At 37.8% G+C, this 17,332-nt stretch overlaps 1 protein-coding gene across 4 annotated transcripts in view; it reads left to right on the top strand.

Annotated features, from left to right (window-relative positions):
• The window catches only part of TENM4 (teneurin transmembrane protein 4), a 1,547,018-nt gene that overhangs the window by 320,020 nt on the left and 1,209,666 nt on the right, over positions 1-17,332 (top strand). For all 4 annotated transcript variants that reach the window (XM_038158275.1, XM_038158258.1, XM_038158266.1 and 1 more), the window contains one exon: positions 14,901-14,988. The gene's annotated coding sequence lies outside the window, so the exon portion shown is untranslated. The remainder of the gene's footprint in view (positions 1-14,900; positions 14,989-17,332) is intronic.

Below are 17,332 nucleotides of genomic sequence, written 5' to 3'. Positions count from 1 at the left end.
GACAGGCTGCTCCAGTGTGGGCTCCTCTCTTCATGGGTCTCCTACAGGATCATAGCCTTCTCTGGGCATCCCCCTGCTCTGGTGTGGGTCTCCTCCACAGGCTGCAGGTGAATATCTGCATCTCTGTGGTCCTCCATGGGTGGCAGGGACACATCTGCCTTACCATAGTCTTCACCATGGGCTGCAGAGGAATCCCAGCTCCAACACCTGGAGTACCTCCTCACCCTCCTTCTCCACTGACCTTGGTGTCTTCAGAGTTGTTCCTCTCACATGTTCTCACCCCACTCTTCTCTGGCCACAATTGCAACTATGCAACAACATTTTTCTCTTCTTCTTACATATGTTACCACTATTTTTAATTTGCCCAGACTTGACCAGCAACACACAACACATCTGTATTTGGAGCTGCCAGGCAATGGCACTGCTAGATATGGAGGAAGCTTCTGGCAGCTTTTCACAGAAGCCACCCCTGTAGCCACCTCACTAACAAAGCTTGGTCATGCAAACCCAGTACAGCTAAAAAGCCATGTTTTGGGGCAAGTATACTGTACACTTTTTATAACCTAACCTTACAAGTAAACTATGATTGGATAAAGTCATGGAAGATGTATTTGCACAATAAACTTTGCAAGGAGGAGCATGGCCACGCCTGAAATGGCTTCACAAAGGAAGTTCCTGGAAAGTTTAAATTTTAGTCCTGGTCAGAAATGAGTCAGCTATAATATTGCAGACTTCTTGTCTTCAGAAGTCAGTGTCAGGATACTGATAAGCTGCTTGAAAGAGGAGAGGTAATATTCTAGATACATTTGACGATCTGGAGTAAATGGTCCTCTTATTTTAAGGGGACCAGATGATTTATTAAATTACTCTGGGGCTAAGGCATTCTGCCAAAAAAAACATTAACGGCTTTGTAATTCATACTTGCCATGTTAAGTGGTAGGTCCCCCATCTCTGCAACAGGCAACTCATCTCTGAAAAATGTACTGTGCTTGTTTTGCTTGAACTCTTAGCTGCTCGTGGAAGTGTCCACACTTCTTGAACCTGCAAATGCTGTCATTTTTAGGAACAGAAGTCATGGCTTTTTTTGGGATGGGGAACTTTTCTGTTCTAGAGAATGTAGAATATGTCTGTTTTCTCAAAAACAAATCTAATAATTTATCAGCATGGAGACCTTTTGGAGGTCTTTAGTAGGGAAAAGAAAACAAGCAAAAAAATAAAAGACTATTTCTGTTTGTGACACATAAAGTTGGTTGAAGTTGTTACAGATTTGCTGTTGCGCTGACTCTTTTTCCTTTGGTCTTTAGGGGAAAAAATAAATAATCCTTCCTTCCTTCCTTCCTTCCTTCCTTCCTTCCTTCCTTCCTTCCTTCCTTCCTTCCTTCCTTCCTTCCTTCCTTCCTTCCTTCCTTCCTTCCTTCCTTCCTTCCTTCCTTCCGCCACTTCCTTCCGCCACTTCCTTCCTTCCTTCCTTCCTTCCTTCCTTCCGCCACTTCCTTCCGCCACTTCCTTCCTTCCTTCCGCCACTTCCTTCCGCCACTTCCTTCCGCCACTTCCTTCCGCCACTTCCTTCCGCCACTTCCTTCCTTCCTTCCTTCCTTCCTTCCTTCCTTCCTTCCTTCCTTCCTTCCTTCCTTCCTTCCTTCCTTCCTTCCTTCCTTCCTTCCTTCCTTCCTTCCTTCCTTCCTTCCTTCCTTCCTTCCTTCCTTCCTTCCTTCCTTCCTTCCTTCCTTCCTTCCTTCCTTCCTTCCTTCCTTCCTTCCTTCCTTCCTTCCTTCCTTCCTTCCTTCCTTCCTTCCTTCCGCCACTTCCTTCCGCCACTTCCTTCCGCCACTTCCTTCCTTCCGCCACTTCCTTCCTTCCGCCACTTCCTTCCTTCCGCCACTTCCTTCCTTCCGCCACTTCCTTCCGCCACTTCCTTCCGCCACTTCCTTCCGCCACTTCCTTCCTTCCTTCCTTCCTTTCTTCCTCCCTCCCTCCCTCCCTTCCATTTTTCAGACAACATCACACCAAAACTTTCCAGGCCCACACATCTTCATCATGAAAGATAGAATGAATGAAACACTTTTTTGCATTCTGTACTGAGCTGTTCTTTAGGACAAAGGAATTTTCATGTTACTTTCAAATAAGCAAAGCAACATAGTTATGAGAAAATAATTTACTGAAGATTAATTCAGTCCAGTCTGAAAGTCCAATTAATTCATGTAATCAAAAAATTAAAAAGAGGTCTCATAATCAGTGCAGTGTTTCACCTCATGATAGCAATGGAACAGAGGGAGGGAAGAGTCCTCAAGACTTCTTGACTAAATTTGCCTAATCCTTTGGTTTATAAAATGAAGGAAACAGCCTGGTGCATGACAGTGAACAATTCATTTCCACTTGAATGAGTACAGCAAGAGAAAGTGCCCTTTCTAATCAGTCAGATTAAATAGGAGCTGTTTCATGGCAAATCAGTGACTTCAGCAATTATAAAAGAAACTGGACACGAACACAGAACCTGTTCCAATTAGTTTCCATTAATGAGTTCCCTGAAGTAGTTTGTGAAAGCAGTAAACAAATGAAACTAAGAACATTTGCAATATGTTTTTCATTATCTTAAATACTTTACTTTCTTGAAGAATCTTAATAGCAGCTCTCTGAGTTTGAAACTAATTTAGATGCTCATATTAATATTATCTACCTTTCCCCCTCACATCAACCCCCAGCTGATTTTTATGACTTAGAATCTCATTCCAATTTTTAGTATATGCACAAAACATACCTTTTTCACCTTTACTTACCAAATTGTGCTGTGTGTATATTTGTAAGTGTGTGTCTCTCTCTAGGGATGAGGTATCCAGGGAGAGTGAGGATCCAGGAGTACTTACTGGATGGACTGTGTCCAGGGCCAGCTCCTGGGGTGCCATTACTGGGTGACAGTGGGACTCAGTAGCTTTAGCTGGAGATTTCCAAATGATCCTGGCTCAGAACATCCCTAGAAATTGTTTGGAAGACTGGTATTCACCTCGGACTAAAGCTTCAGAAACTATATGAACAAGCATATGAATTTTGTTGGATGAGTACAAGGTCTCTCCCACCCCTCCCTTTTTTTTTTTCTCACTCTTTTTTTTTTTTTTTTTTCTCTCTTTTATTTGTTTTCCCTTTGGTTGGGTTTTTTTTAAGGCTGGTTGTTGGGGATTGAGGATATTCTTAGTTCAGTCGAAGACAGAAAAGAGATAATTTCTCCCAGGCCAAGCCTGGGAAAATTAGAGAAAAGAATTAAAACAATTACTACCTCTCTTTCTGCACATGTTGTTTATAGATATGATCTTCCAGAGTGTGTTATTCTTAGTTCACAAATAGTGTGAGAGGTTTTTACTCCAAGACCAATCAAGTCTTAGCTTAGCAAGTCGGGTTATAAGAGATGCACAACTCTCCAATAAAAACCTTCTTTTCACCTTCTGAAGAATGGAGTCTTTTCCCATTCCTGACTCAACAACAACAGTGTTTTTTTTGGTGTGGGTTTTGCTTTTTTTTTTTTTTTGTTTTATTTTGTTTGGGGTTTTTTTGCTTGTTTGTTTTTGTTTGTTCTTGCTTGGTTTGGTTTTGTATATAGATTTACCCGCCAAGGCCCCCAAGTGCATAAACCCAGATACCCAGAGCCATCATCACTTCACAAGACAGACTTTTTATATTAACCTTCAGCTGTGATTGGCTTTCCTGTAATACAAATTGGATGTTTTTCTTGGTGTTGGCCCCCAGAGTGTCTTTAGACATGTGAGCAAATCCTGCATCTCTTCCTACCTGGTTCAATTATGTCTCTCCATGCTTCCCATCATGGCGACACCATCTGCTTTAAAACATCTCAAGCAAAAGCCTCAGAGACATTCATGGCAGTCTTCCTATTTTCCCAAATTAAACTAAACTGCTGCTACTTATTGGTTGCTACCTTGTTTTCCCCAGTTGATTGCACAGAGGGTCCTCCTGTACTGGTGAAGAAGACAGACTACTGCTCCTTATGCTAAACTTCCTTTTGGCTCCAAACTTCTTTCCCACTGTGCTTTCTCTTTTTGTCTATGATATCTGTTCATAAAAGTGTTTTGAGTACTAAATGGTTGTCTCCTAGAGTATCTTCCCAACTTTAGGCAAAAAAAAATAGATGGCTCAAGTCTCAGAAATCTTTCTTAGTCTTCTCTCTTAATTTGTCATAAATATTATCAATTGCCATTTTATTTTTATCTTTTTTATCTATAACCTTTAATTGGGAAAAAGAGGATTGACTTTTATTGTTGTTGCTGTTTTTTGCTTATTTCTTTTTTCCTAAACTCATATCTCAACATAACACATCTTGAACTGGTTTCAGAAAGAAGCTTGTAAGGTAGAATAATTCCTTCTTCTGTTGATCTCTAAACCTCACTTGTGGAATAGCTTATTTTAGAACCTCCAACAGGGGAGATAGATAGAATTTTGCTTGTGGGAAATTCTGTTTGGGCTCAGATAGCACCTGTCAAGACTAACCTGTCCCAGACCCTGTACAGGTGGACATATCATGTTCTGTGAGCCCAGGCTTAGTTCTCATCCTTCATTCACAACAGTTTTCTCTTGATGCAAATTTCCAGCTCTTTGTATTCCCTGCTTTCACCCACACATTCCTGGAGTTAAACAAACGTCAGAGCACAAGCACGTTTTGTTCATCTCTTCCAGACAGTGGGGTAAATACTGTACATGTACTAAAACATGATTTCAGACTAGACATAAAAGCCATCCTAGCATCCATAAGGTCCAGCACCAGCCCAAGCAAATGACACCCATTCCCAATGAAAATTAAATTCCGTACTTTTCAACAAGAAAGATACTAAAGTAAAAATGAGATGCTCATTGAGGTGCTTTTGTGTTCATTATATATGAGATATACTGGAGAATCTCACTTGAATATTAATTTCTTTAAGTTGCATAAACAGATGGTTTGTCCCAGCACCTCAAATGCATAAAATTTTAAGCATAAATATTTTCAACCCTTGACCCTGTGTTCCTGTGCTGTCCAGTTTTTTATCCTATTTTTTTCATACTCCTGATCTGTCTCTAATGCAAGTATAATATTACTTCGACAAACTAGTATTATTACAATTGCTTTTTAAGACCCCCCCCATTTTGGTGAATGAGAACTCTGCTATTCCTGTCTGACCTGAGCTAGAGTTTTGTAAGCAACAGGTTAGTATTGGGTAATCCTGTTTATATTTGGAGGAGTCTGTTATTATGAGGTAGAGTTAACAAATATGGAAATTACTGGAAATTATAGACACCTCCAGAGGAGTTTCAGAACTTGTAATTCTATACAATATCTATTTTTTGTAGTTTGATCTGCACAGCATAAAATGTAGTAAGCCAAGCATCTGCTAACAAAAATGTACAGAATGAAAATGCAGAGAGCCTTCCCTCTGACTGAGGAGATCTAGCAGCTCTGTAATCCTGCTCTCACAGTTTGGCAAGAAGTGTACAGTACTGGCAGGAAAAGAATTAGGCTGTACCCTTTCTGGCCTCAGAACCCTCCACCCTGCAATAAACACAGCAATACAATCAAGGCTTTACCTCTCTACCACTGAATTCAGTCAGCTGAGGAAAATCATCAGCACAGTTTTAAAAGATGGCATCCTAACTGGGGACTTTGAGTCTAGTAATAAAAAATATATAATAAGGTTTAGAAACAAAACCACTGGCAGAGATTTAAATCTAAGAGTTCTCTCTGTAAGAGTGGGCGAGGTTAATAATAAAAAATATAATGAGGTTTCTGTATGCATGGACAAAGATTTTTATTTATTCCTATGCTTCTCAAGATTCCATTGAACACATTGTGCCTGCTTTTGGCAGCTGAACAGTGTTCATTCTTTGCACAGGGCATCTGTATCTACCAAAGATATGGGAATGCAGATAGAAATAAACCTCTATGCACTGTGTTTGATTTGGTGTCACTAGAGAAACCTCAACATCTGCTACGCAAACTGCTATGGAAGGATTCAGCTTTTACCCGTACAACTCTTATAGGCATTCTTCTGTCTGCATTCTTACTCTAAGGAAAGAATGCCTCCTCTGGAAATTTACTGATGACAAAAAGAATGGCCAATATATCCCAGAGGGCTGTGCAGCCCTTCAGAACCTTCTCTCATTGGGTTGGAGAGATGGGCAGAGAGGAACCTTCTGAAATTCAACAAAGGCAAATGCAGGGTCATGCACTTGGGAAAAATAAACCCACACAGCAATACAGGCTGGGGGTGACCTGCTGGAAAGCAGCTCTGTAGAGAAGGATCTGGGAGCCCTGGTGAACAACAAGCTGCTCGTGAGCCAGCAGTGTGTCCTTGCGGCCGAGAAGGCCAATGGTATCCTGCGGTGCATTTTCAGCATGTCAAGGATGGTGATGCTACTCAGCTCTGGTGAGGCCATATCTGAAATGCTGTATCCAGTTCTGAGCTCCTCAGTACGAGAGAGCTTTGGAGCTCCTGAAGCAGGTCCAGCAGAAGGTGACAAAGATGATTAGGGGACTGGAGCAACTCTCTTATGAGAAAAGGCTTGTTCAACCTCAAGAAGAGACTGAAGGGAGGGTGTCAGAAGGATGTAGCCAGGCTCTTCTTGGTGGTGCCAAGCACTAGAACAAGAGTAAGTAGGCAGAAACTGATGCATGGGAGAGTCCACCTGAACATGAGGAAGAACTATTTAGGTGATGGAACACTGGAACAGATTGCCCAGAGAGGTTGTGTAGTCTCCCTCACTGACTAGAACTTATGAACTATCAAGACACAATCCGATGCAATGTTCTCAAGCATGACCCTGCTTGTGCAGGGAGGTTGGACCACTGTAGTCCTTTCCAACCTTACCCATTCTGTGATTCTCTGATTCTGTGAAAGAGTAGATGAAGACGGGAGGTGTTCTTCTTAGTATCAATGTGATCTGAAAGGAAATAGATAGAAGTGACAAGAGTTATCATTGAGTATCAGTCCATTTATACTTGCATGCACTGTGAGTGACAAAAATGCCTATTTAAAAGAATGTTTGACATTTGTGTACTCAAGCACAAGGACTTTAGGCCATGCTATGGGACATAGCATCCCAAGAGGACATTGAAAGTAGCGATAGTCTCAGAAAAAGGCATCAGTGCTTTGCCTGCTCAGGCCTATGGGCCTTGCTTTCCCTTCAAAGGAAGTTAATAATGTCACCATACAGTACCTATTCCAAAATGTCCCTTGGTTACACATCACTGAGGTTTTGCATAGCAAGTAATATCCAGTAATATCACTGCTAATGCTGAAAGATTGTGAAAAATGATGTGAAATAAAAATGCTTCTTCTTTTATGGATAAAATACACAATTTAATAATACGAACAGAAACAGTTCATGTGCTTCAAGTTTTAAAGTGCATTCAAACATATTATCTCAAAAAAAGGAATTAGGAGGATTTTTAAAGCCTTGTATAGACATCTAATTTGTAATAGAAAAGAGACAATGACCTAATGTCACGAGGTCATTTAAAATTTCAGGCCATCTGATCTTTCCAGTCAGATATCAGCCATCCAGCGGACACATAACTATGTGATGTCTACTTCGATTGCTTGCTGCAAGGATTTTTTTCCACATTTGCCTACAGATGCCGATGGCTCTGGGGCTAAGTGAATGAAGAATCTACAGCAGAAATGCTAGGGAATGAATTGCTGACAATCAGCTCTCTAACTAGTTTTGAAAATGTATGCATGTACTTCTACCTCAGCAGAGTAACGAATAAAGTGCATAGACGTTGGAGTGTTATTGCCTTTTCTACATCTTGTCAGCAGTTTGTGATATGGAGTGGTGTATGTGTTTCTGAATTGTGCAGATAATGCCTGCCATGAATAAATATTTTGGCAGGGTAAGATTGCATTCTTATAAGCCTTAATTTGCATTTTCTTCTGCAAAAGCCATCAGTGTGCATACCTTGTATACAGCTCTTTTTTCAGCAGTACTTTTGTTATTGCAGAGTACTTAGCAATGCTTACCCAGTCGTATTACTCAAACAACTGGCAGGTGGTTTGTTCTACAGATGGATACACTCTAGAGCATGGTAAACTGCAAGTATCCAGTAGGAGTGTTTTGTCCCATCTTTGTTGACCATCCAGCCATTTGCCTGATTTTCTTTAAAGTACAGCCCATGGTGATTCAACAGAAAGTGAAAGTGCTGTGTTATTTGTTTTAAGGTGTTTAATCATCCTTGTATCATCCAGGCAAACCCTTACGTGAAGAAATCTAAATTAGCTGGGCAGATGTATTGACTAGGATGTATTCCAGTTATTCTTTAAATAAATATAACCTTTAAAAGGTTCAATACCAGCTGTAGTACAAATGTGGTCCTTGACTGCATAATCACATCAAATACTACCAAGGAGGTGCTTTGCATAACATAAGGATGAGGAATTCAGACACTTGAAGGAAAAGAAAAAACATAAGATCCCAGCAGTCAGCCCTGTTCGACACTCTTTGATGGACTGAAATCCAAGGATGATGTTGCACTCATATCTACAGCAGTGTTGGCTAGCTCATCCAGGTATCAAGGAACCTGCATTTCTAAAGGTTACATAGTCTTTAAAACAATTACTTGAACTAATTTATTGAATGAAAGAATTAATCCAGGAATATTAAGCACAAAGACAGCACCTGCGTCTCAGGAAACCAGTGGGACACAGAAGGTTGGATGAGAAATATTGGTGTATAGCTGTACTAACTTAAACTGTTTTCTAGTTCATGTCCTTTACTGCAAGACTTACCAGGGTATATGTCCTATGATCTGATCTGATCCAAAAGTTTTTTGTTCCCATTCCACAGCTGAGTTACTATATGGCAATAATCATACTATTATGTATTATTGCTCTTATTTCTCCTTCAGTATGGAGTATATGATTTCTGAGTCAGGAAATCTCTCCACCTGGGTGTTTGCTCAGTGCCTGGTGGAAAGGAGCTGTGATTTCAAAGGGTGCTAATGATAATATTAAAGTATAAATGCTACTTTGTATCCCTTATTTCAGGCTTGAAACAGTGGCCTAGGAACTCCTAAGTCTGTTAAGAGAAGGAAATATAATAATTAAGCACTGTTGAGAAAATTCATATCTTTTAATCTGTATTTTTTGTGCTTAGGGGGAGTCTATTTTTTTCATGATACATCCTGTTTTACTAAATGAAAAGTTGGAACTAGGAAGATAAGCTGTCAGGAGAGAACATCATGACATTGCATTTAATTTTATTTTTTAATATGCCATTTTTCCTATCATCATTTTGGTTAAATAATTATTTCTGGGAGAAAAAAGGATAGGTTCAGTATATAATACTCTGATGAATATACAAGTGTTACAAAGGTGTCTGGTACCAAATTTTATATATTCCTAATGAGCATCGTTACACAAGGACTTTGGAAGCTGATGAAGGATTCACATCGTCTTAGCTCTAGATTCTCCTTTATTGTCTTTTCTCAGCAAATCTATGACTAAAACAGTCAGTCATTCATATGAGTAAGTGGCAAAGCAGTGAAGATTGTTATCTGAAAAGACTTTCTTGTTTTACCAGATACTTTTTTACTAGAAAAATCTTATAACACAAATGAAAATATTGGAATCCAAAGAGCTGGCTGTTTGATTTTGTTTCTGTGGCTTACTCAGCTTCAATAAAAATGCATAAAAGCAGAGTAACAGATTCACTCTGCAAAACCAGTACAGCTTTAAATTGTTCCTATATCCATTTTAACAATTATTCTGTTTGAAAACTTGTTTTATATATAATGACTTTCATATCCACCTCGCTGAAGAACACCTGTCCTGTAGTGAAAATAAGGAAAAGAACCATTTTCTTTCTCAGAAATTAAGTTGTTTTGCGTGACACTTTTGTTTTGGATTGTCACACTAAAACATATTCATATTCAGCTTTTTCTCTTGCTGCTGCAAAGGATCTGCTTCATGCACTGGTTAAAAAACTGCAGTTCCTTAAATCAAGATTCATCCCTTGCTATTTGAGCTCCTTGATCACCAGGGGTGATCAGGCAATCTCATTTGGAAAGGCTTGCACTTGGAAACAACTAGTCAGCTCTGCACTTCGTAACTTCTGTTTATTGCCATTGCAAGGCAGCTGCATCTTTTCGATTATTCATCAACTGAGTCAGAAAGATTCCAAGTTTTAAGGAAAATGCATTAATTTATTGATTAAGGAAGTTAAAAGGCTTCAACTAAATTACTAAGAAATATTACAGAGCAGGCTAAAGTAGAAAACTGTGTTTAAATTGCTGTCCTAGGTCATTAGGTATATTTTTCTGTGTTAAAAACTCAGACATTATTAAACATGTTTGTGGAAGTAAGAAATTGGGCCATTAATTTTTTTTCCTCTTCCACAAAAGGCAAAAGTAGTTTCAAGGCTTAGAGAGGTTTTACATGACATTTGAGCAGCTTAGAGCTCAAACAAAAGCAGGGTGTTTGACATCACTTTAATACTTGGATAACTTAAAAATGCAGGTTCTCCTTTTTGAACCTGAGAGTGCTACTTTGGGTAGGAGTGATTGGAATATGAATGGATTTGCTGAACAAAATTTTTACTTCACCCTCCATTCTTCATATAAAGGATGTGGGCTGTTCCTTGAAGAACAACTGTCCCATCTCCTTTCCATTCCCCTTTTCCAGTCAAAAATGCACTGATTCCACTTTGTGCCGTAGAAAGTATTTGCTTTATGAAACAAAATTAGTTTTTGCTCACATCCTTAGCTTTTCCTCTCTTTTACTGAGCAAGACTGGCTGTCCAGACCTATATGTCAAGACAACTGAAACTGCCTCCCACTGAAATCATTGGGAGTGAGCAGAAGAATCAACTCATGGTTCAGTTCTAATCTTAATATAGAAATATGTCATTGCTGATAAAGTTTATAATTGCTTACAAAAATGATGGAATTAATCCAAGATTTGTACTTGCAAGAAACATTAACTTCTTGCATCCGAGACTCACTCTAATAATGTGAACAGGCAGTAAATCACACTTTCATAACTGTCTCTAAAAGTTTAGAAGAGTGTTAATGACTTTATCTTTTCACTTTTCCATTTTTATTATCTTTATCAGAGCAGGGAAAATGGCACCTGAGAACATAAGTTTCTAAACTTCTTCACACTAAAGGTTTTTGGAAAGCAGAGGAGAAATTTAAATAGAAATCTGTTCTACATGGTTGGAAGTCCATGGATGGAAACCAAGGATGGAGCTCATAGGAGATCTCTGTAAAATGACTGATTTTGCCTCAGATGACTTAGCAGGTGCTCAGAGGTGATGAATCAGTCACAAATGTTAACTTTGCATGAAATTTTAGTGGACTGATTCTATCATATTGGTGATTATTTCAAAAAACCATAAAACTACTTTTCTACTTTGCATAGATCTCTAATGTCTGCCTAGATGCTTACACTGCTTCATTGGATGCATATATGGATTAAAACTCGAATGTATTGTAGATATTTTCATGTGGGAAGCAGAACATCTTAAGATAATCAGCTCTATATGTGCTGAGACACTGAAAAATGACACAATGGCAAGTCCACCTTCCAGTCACGTCCAGAACATCATCACAGGTTAGCCTGATGTATTTTGAAAGTTAGAACTCTGGCAAGATTTCAATATATGAAAACCATGTTTGATTATGGAAGGAAGACAAAGCCTCAAAAGAAACATTGTAATCTGATGAAATTTTGACATATTTTGGGATAATTTATACATATTTTGCAATATTTTTGTGTTATTTTATACTAGGATGTAAAGTTTTAAAGAATGAGGGAGTGCATCTATTTGTTCCCACTAAGGAACTCGAACTAGGCTCTTATATCTACAGAATACTTCTGGTGTGAAACATCAAAGGGAAATTGAGGTCTCTTTAATCATTAAAATCAATTTTCTTAAAAAACACCTGCTGTTGTACATCTCAAGAAAGGCTTCATGCAATCAATAGAGAGAGCCCTTCTAATGGAAGTGGCCTTTGCAGAATGCTTGGTTATATTTTTTTCTTTGTATGAGGATCATCATAATCATTGTCTATGGCATTTGTACATTTGTCAAGGTCAATAAAGAAAACCAATCTATTTTAATTTATTTTCAGTCAATTTCGCTACATGTATCTTAGTGTTAACAGGTTCTAAAAGTAAATGTATTCAATTATGATATTTCACTGGTTGTATAAAAAAGGACAATGTTGTTTTAAAAGTGTATCTATGGGTACTATATTGACTTTTGTATCTATCAATCAGAGACACTTGCATCAACTACAGACCAAATTTCTCTGCTCCAGCTGACAGCAGAATGTAATTCTTGTCTAGAAATATCTGTATTATCTGTATATACTGTAGGGTAGCTTAAAGAAATTCATTCCACCTGCCTGTTTTCTGTACAACATTTGCCAATAACAGGTGTAAATATTTAATCCTTCTAAGAATGCAGTAAAATATTCAAGAACTTGACTAGGTCCAGTCACATTAATGGATTCAAATCCCACATGTCCATGGTTGACTGTGTATTCACAGAAGAGAAAAAGGCGCTGAGATGTTGTGTTCTTGCAAACAGGTTAGCCTGGCTTCATGCACTGACAAGATTAATTGCAGACCTCTGAACCTGATATGTTTTCTTAATATCCAACATGGCTCTTACTTTCCTCATTCAGGCTGAAATATGTGGCTTGCTCTTGCATAATTCAACACCAGTCTTCTCTGTGTGTGGCACATTTACTCCTTGTAAATGCCTGCAAATTACTAAAGTCAGTGATACGATGCACAGCAGTTTGCTTAGAGTTATTTCAATGATTATGGAAAGAAAGAAAACAAGCTTTTTTCCGAACTGTCAGAACACTGCAGAAGAGACTGCAGTCATAATTTCTAGAATAGTACAAAACAATTTCTCATGTTTTTTTTTTAGTGCATGTCCGCTTTACTCAGTGGGACATAATACAACATGTAGATTCCACTCTCTGGTGTGGCCCAAGTTGACTTTACATCTGCTAATTGAATTGTTCCAATATTTCTTCTGAAAGCTGATACTTTACATTTTAAATTTATTTTTTTAAGATAGTATGCTGACTGAATATGTAAGGTGGTAAAAACCACACATATTTAGAAACTGCCTGTTTCATAATCTATAAAAATACACTGTAAAACTAATTTTCCTCAGTTGGGACTATTCCAATACTCAATAATGGTAAGAGACTGTGGAGGAAAGAAAAAACAGACTTATATGAAATATATCCAGCTTTATTAGCCTATAAAATAAGGAATACAACTTTATGAAGACATAAGGCCCAAGTTTATCCTCTCTAACTGAAGATTTCTATCGAAGGTCCCAAAGACGTATGGGGGCATAGTAGCCATAGGATCTCTATATAGTAAAAACCAAGAGGTAGGTATGGACAAGAAGCCAGCAAGCCAACAAATGACATGAAGCACATGGTGGAAATATGGGGAAAATATACTTTATATTGAAAAAGAGGTCTCATTTGGGAAATTTTAATTGAACTTCAGTACTGTTTCATCAGTCCCAAGATAGTGATGATTCAGTTTATAAAGCTTGAAACAATTATGCTCTTTGGTCTCTAATATTCTGGTATGTGCTTCAGTACCTGATCTCATCTTTCTCTTAATACTGTGATGTCTTCAAATTAGTAAAATAGTGTGTGTGTTCTGTGATGAAATAGTGTGTGCAACACAAATGAACAATTCATAAAAACTATAGAGTGGTGTGCTGAAAAATAAACTGAGTTGGAAACCTAAAGTGTTCTGTGACTCTACAGTTCTGGGGTTGCAGAATTATTCCAAGAACATTAAAGAATCCTAGGTAGACCATGATATGTTGAAAGCAGTGGAAATTTGATAATGTCAATGATCATTCACCAAAATATCAGGTGTATCCCTATCCCCATGACTGTTCTAAAAATTCCAAAAAGAAATGTTTTGTTTATATTTGTCATGAATGCTAAGTTCTTAACAGATTTTAATTACAGTGATTTGAGGTTTAATTAGAATGTTTAGTGGTTTGGTATCAGCAGATTCATTTTTAATGCTCGTTGTTTATTCTATGACCATTTTCCTCTTTTAGAAAATCTAAAAAAAAAGTCCTCTGATGAAATAAGTCAGTTCTTATGGAAGATTTCTTTAGTCCAGAAGTGAATTTGCCCATACATGTATAACACACATATGAATGAACTGCTGAATTTCAGCCCAGAATAATCAACTCACTGTTGGAAAACTTAACATGTCCATGACCAATATTGAAGTCTCAGATGTGAATCAAACAGAGGAGAACATAAGTCCCCTGTATCAGTTTAACCATTGCAGAGCTCTATTCCATTTCGCTTTTTTCTTTCCAGGCTCATCCTATTTTCTTTTAAAGTAATAAAATTGGATTTTAGGTGTTTTTTTTTTTTTAATACAGTCCTCTCCTATCTACAGTTAGGTATATAACCTGATATAAGAGTGAGAAATCATCTTCATAAATTACAGTGCCGGAGAAGAAAATTGATTTATATCAAAATGACAATAAGAATTCAGAATAGTCCACCTCAAAATTATGACATGACATGGACAAATATATTTTAGATAATTAGGGATATTCTAGCATGTTATTTGAATTATTCTTCTACCTTTCAATCCTGTAAGCAATAATAATAATAATTTAATGTCAAGCTTAAAATTTGATATTAATATTTTACCTATGTTAAAATGTAAGTTTTCTCTCCACTTATTAGTTATGTAGATGCAACATACCAAAGCAATTTATGCCTTGTAGACATCTGTTTAGAGATGGCAAATGTACACAGTGCTTTGGATTCCAGTTTGGGTTATTTTATGCTATTATTGTCTGAACATGATAGATTCCTTTTTCATATGATTTATAACTTGTCATTACAGGACACTGTAGTCCTCCAGACAACATTAATCTGTTGATGATTCTGAAGTGAAGACGTGATTGATGCTGTACCAGAAACTGGTGACATAGGTAAGCTCTTCTTTTCTTTTCAAACCTTTCTTGCTGAAATGCATAGCTGTACCTAGACAGGGGTCACAAAACTATTCTAACTTCTGAGGCACAAAATACAAAATTCATCAAGGCTCTCATTTGTTTAAATTTTTATTTTTCAGATATATTTTTTTTACTTTTTTAACTTTTTAATTAATCAAAAATATCTGCTTTTATTAGTTTTACCAAATGATTTTTAGGAAGTTTTGGGTTGTCATCTCTAATCTACCTTGAGTCAATTTCTGTTTTATATTTCTTATTGAAATGGATAGCAACATATCTCCTTTCAATTCTCTCAAGGATTTTTACAAAATTCTCTTCTGCTGTTGCACAGAACTTTTGGAAAGGTACCAGTGAATTGATTGTCCTCTCGTTCTAAAATCAGCAGTAGGAGTGACACTTAGAGATTTAATGACATGAATAAGACTCTACTTTTAAATTCTTGAGTATTATGTTTCTACCTCTCAAATGCTGTTTGGATCACTAATAAACTTCTGCACTATTCCTCCCAGAAAATATCCTTTATATCTTCCACAGTCAGATAAATGCTTCTTAACTGACTTCTGCAGAGGGCAGAAGAAAAATACTAAATGTAAATCCAAAGAGATACATTTAACCTACAATTGTCATGCTCTGATCTGGTTCTGTATTTCAAGACCCTTCAGAGATAGTATACGAAAAGTTCAAAGGAACACTTCATGTGATTTGACTGCACTAAGGTTTTAACTTATTCCACAATGTAATAGACAAAAAATCATTTATCTGTTCAAAACATGGCCTGATTCACTGACAGTATTGCTACACATCTGTAAGCTCTATAGATGGTGTCATCTTAAAATTATGGACATAGCATTAAATGACAAAACAGGGCAAGTTCGTTGGCGTTCAAAGATGCTATCAGAAGGGTTAGGGGCCTACAGAAGGAGGAAAAGCTGAAATCAACCCCATTTAGAAAAACAGTGTGAAAGGCATCCCATAAGCTAAAATAAGATGTGTAACTGCATACTGTGCTCATCCTCCTGTCCATTGCCTTGTTGGGATCTTAATCACTCAAAGTACCACACAGCTACATCTACATGTTACTACATCTAGCAGAATAGTTTATCCTATATCAAACGTACTGATGCCTTCAGTCTCTGTCTGGGGCATGCAGAAATATTGTCAGCCTAAGTATTGTTTTTGTGTATGAGTTGGGCATGCCTTGGCTAGACACCAGGTGCTCACCAAAGCCACTCTATCACTCTAGTTCTTCAGATTAATTTATTTACAATCAAATCAGAGTAAGATAATGGCCAGTGCCAGTCTCTGCCAGCTGGTATGGGCTCTGTCTGACAACAGAAGCCACCCCTGTAGACTCCGGGTGCCGAAACCTTGTCATGTAACTCTAATACAGAATATCAGTAACTCTTTAATGAATGCCTTCACAGTTATTGCAGTTGTATATTTATTGACGTGTGAATTCTGAATAACCTCTTTCAGTGATATTCCCCAAACATAATAAGGCCATATTCCCATGGGCCCTGCTCAAGTGAATGGGTGGAGGGGTACTCCTATGTGAAATGGGGCACTTTTCAGAGCAGGAGCCTAATTTTGAACATTGACTTTTGGAGATGTTGATCTTTCTTCATTGACTGTAATTAAACTCAGGGCTCTTAAGCCTCATGGAGCTAAAGCAAACCGGTACAACCATATCCTCCTCTCATGCTTTTTTTTCTTGGTGTTTTATCTTTGTTAATTTTCATGCAAGCAAATATCAGACACAGAGCATTTGATTTGTAATGACGACTTTGGCATTGCAAATGGTGACTACAGAATGTGGCTAAATCTAGAAACTTATAACTGCAATTTCAGGCCTGACATATCAGTACCTTTAGGAAGGAGGCTGTTGTACATGAAACACATTCCAGCATAATACAAAGTGCTGCAGTTTTATCCTATACATTTCTCCTAGCAAATGAAGCATTGCCAGTAGCAGACCTTGAGGGATCAAGGATCTGTTGCTTTCAGAAGAATTTTGTAGCAGATATTTGGCAATCTTTGCCCTGCTTTGGCTGAAGACTTTATACTCTGGTCTTCAGAGAGGAAACCTCATCAGAAATGACTGACATCATACAAAACAGGCAGTATAATGTGTTTGCTCAAAAGTACAACATTAGCAACTGGGAAATTGAGTATTTGAACCTTGGATATGTTGCTGAGATTTTGGCTTTTGTTGATGATTTTTTTTCCTCATTCTTTTAAACAGAGTTTTGTTTGCTCGCTCTTCAGAGCTCAGGTTAAGTGCTCACTGTTCATTCTCAACCCTTTCTCTGCTATGTGAAGT

The sequence above is a fragment of the Motacilla alba genome, chromosome 1, assembly GCF_015832195.1.
Source record: "Motacilla alba alba isolate MOTALB_02 chromosome 1, Motacilla_alba_V1.0_pri, whole genome shotgun sequence".
Classification (NCBI taxonomy): domain Eukaryota; kingdom Metazoa; phylum Chordata; class Aves; order Passeriformes; family Motacillidae; genus Motacilla; species Motacilla alba.
The sequence above is the reverse complement of the archived record's forward strand: the minus strand, read 5'-3'. Positions and strand labels throughout refer to the sequence as shown.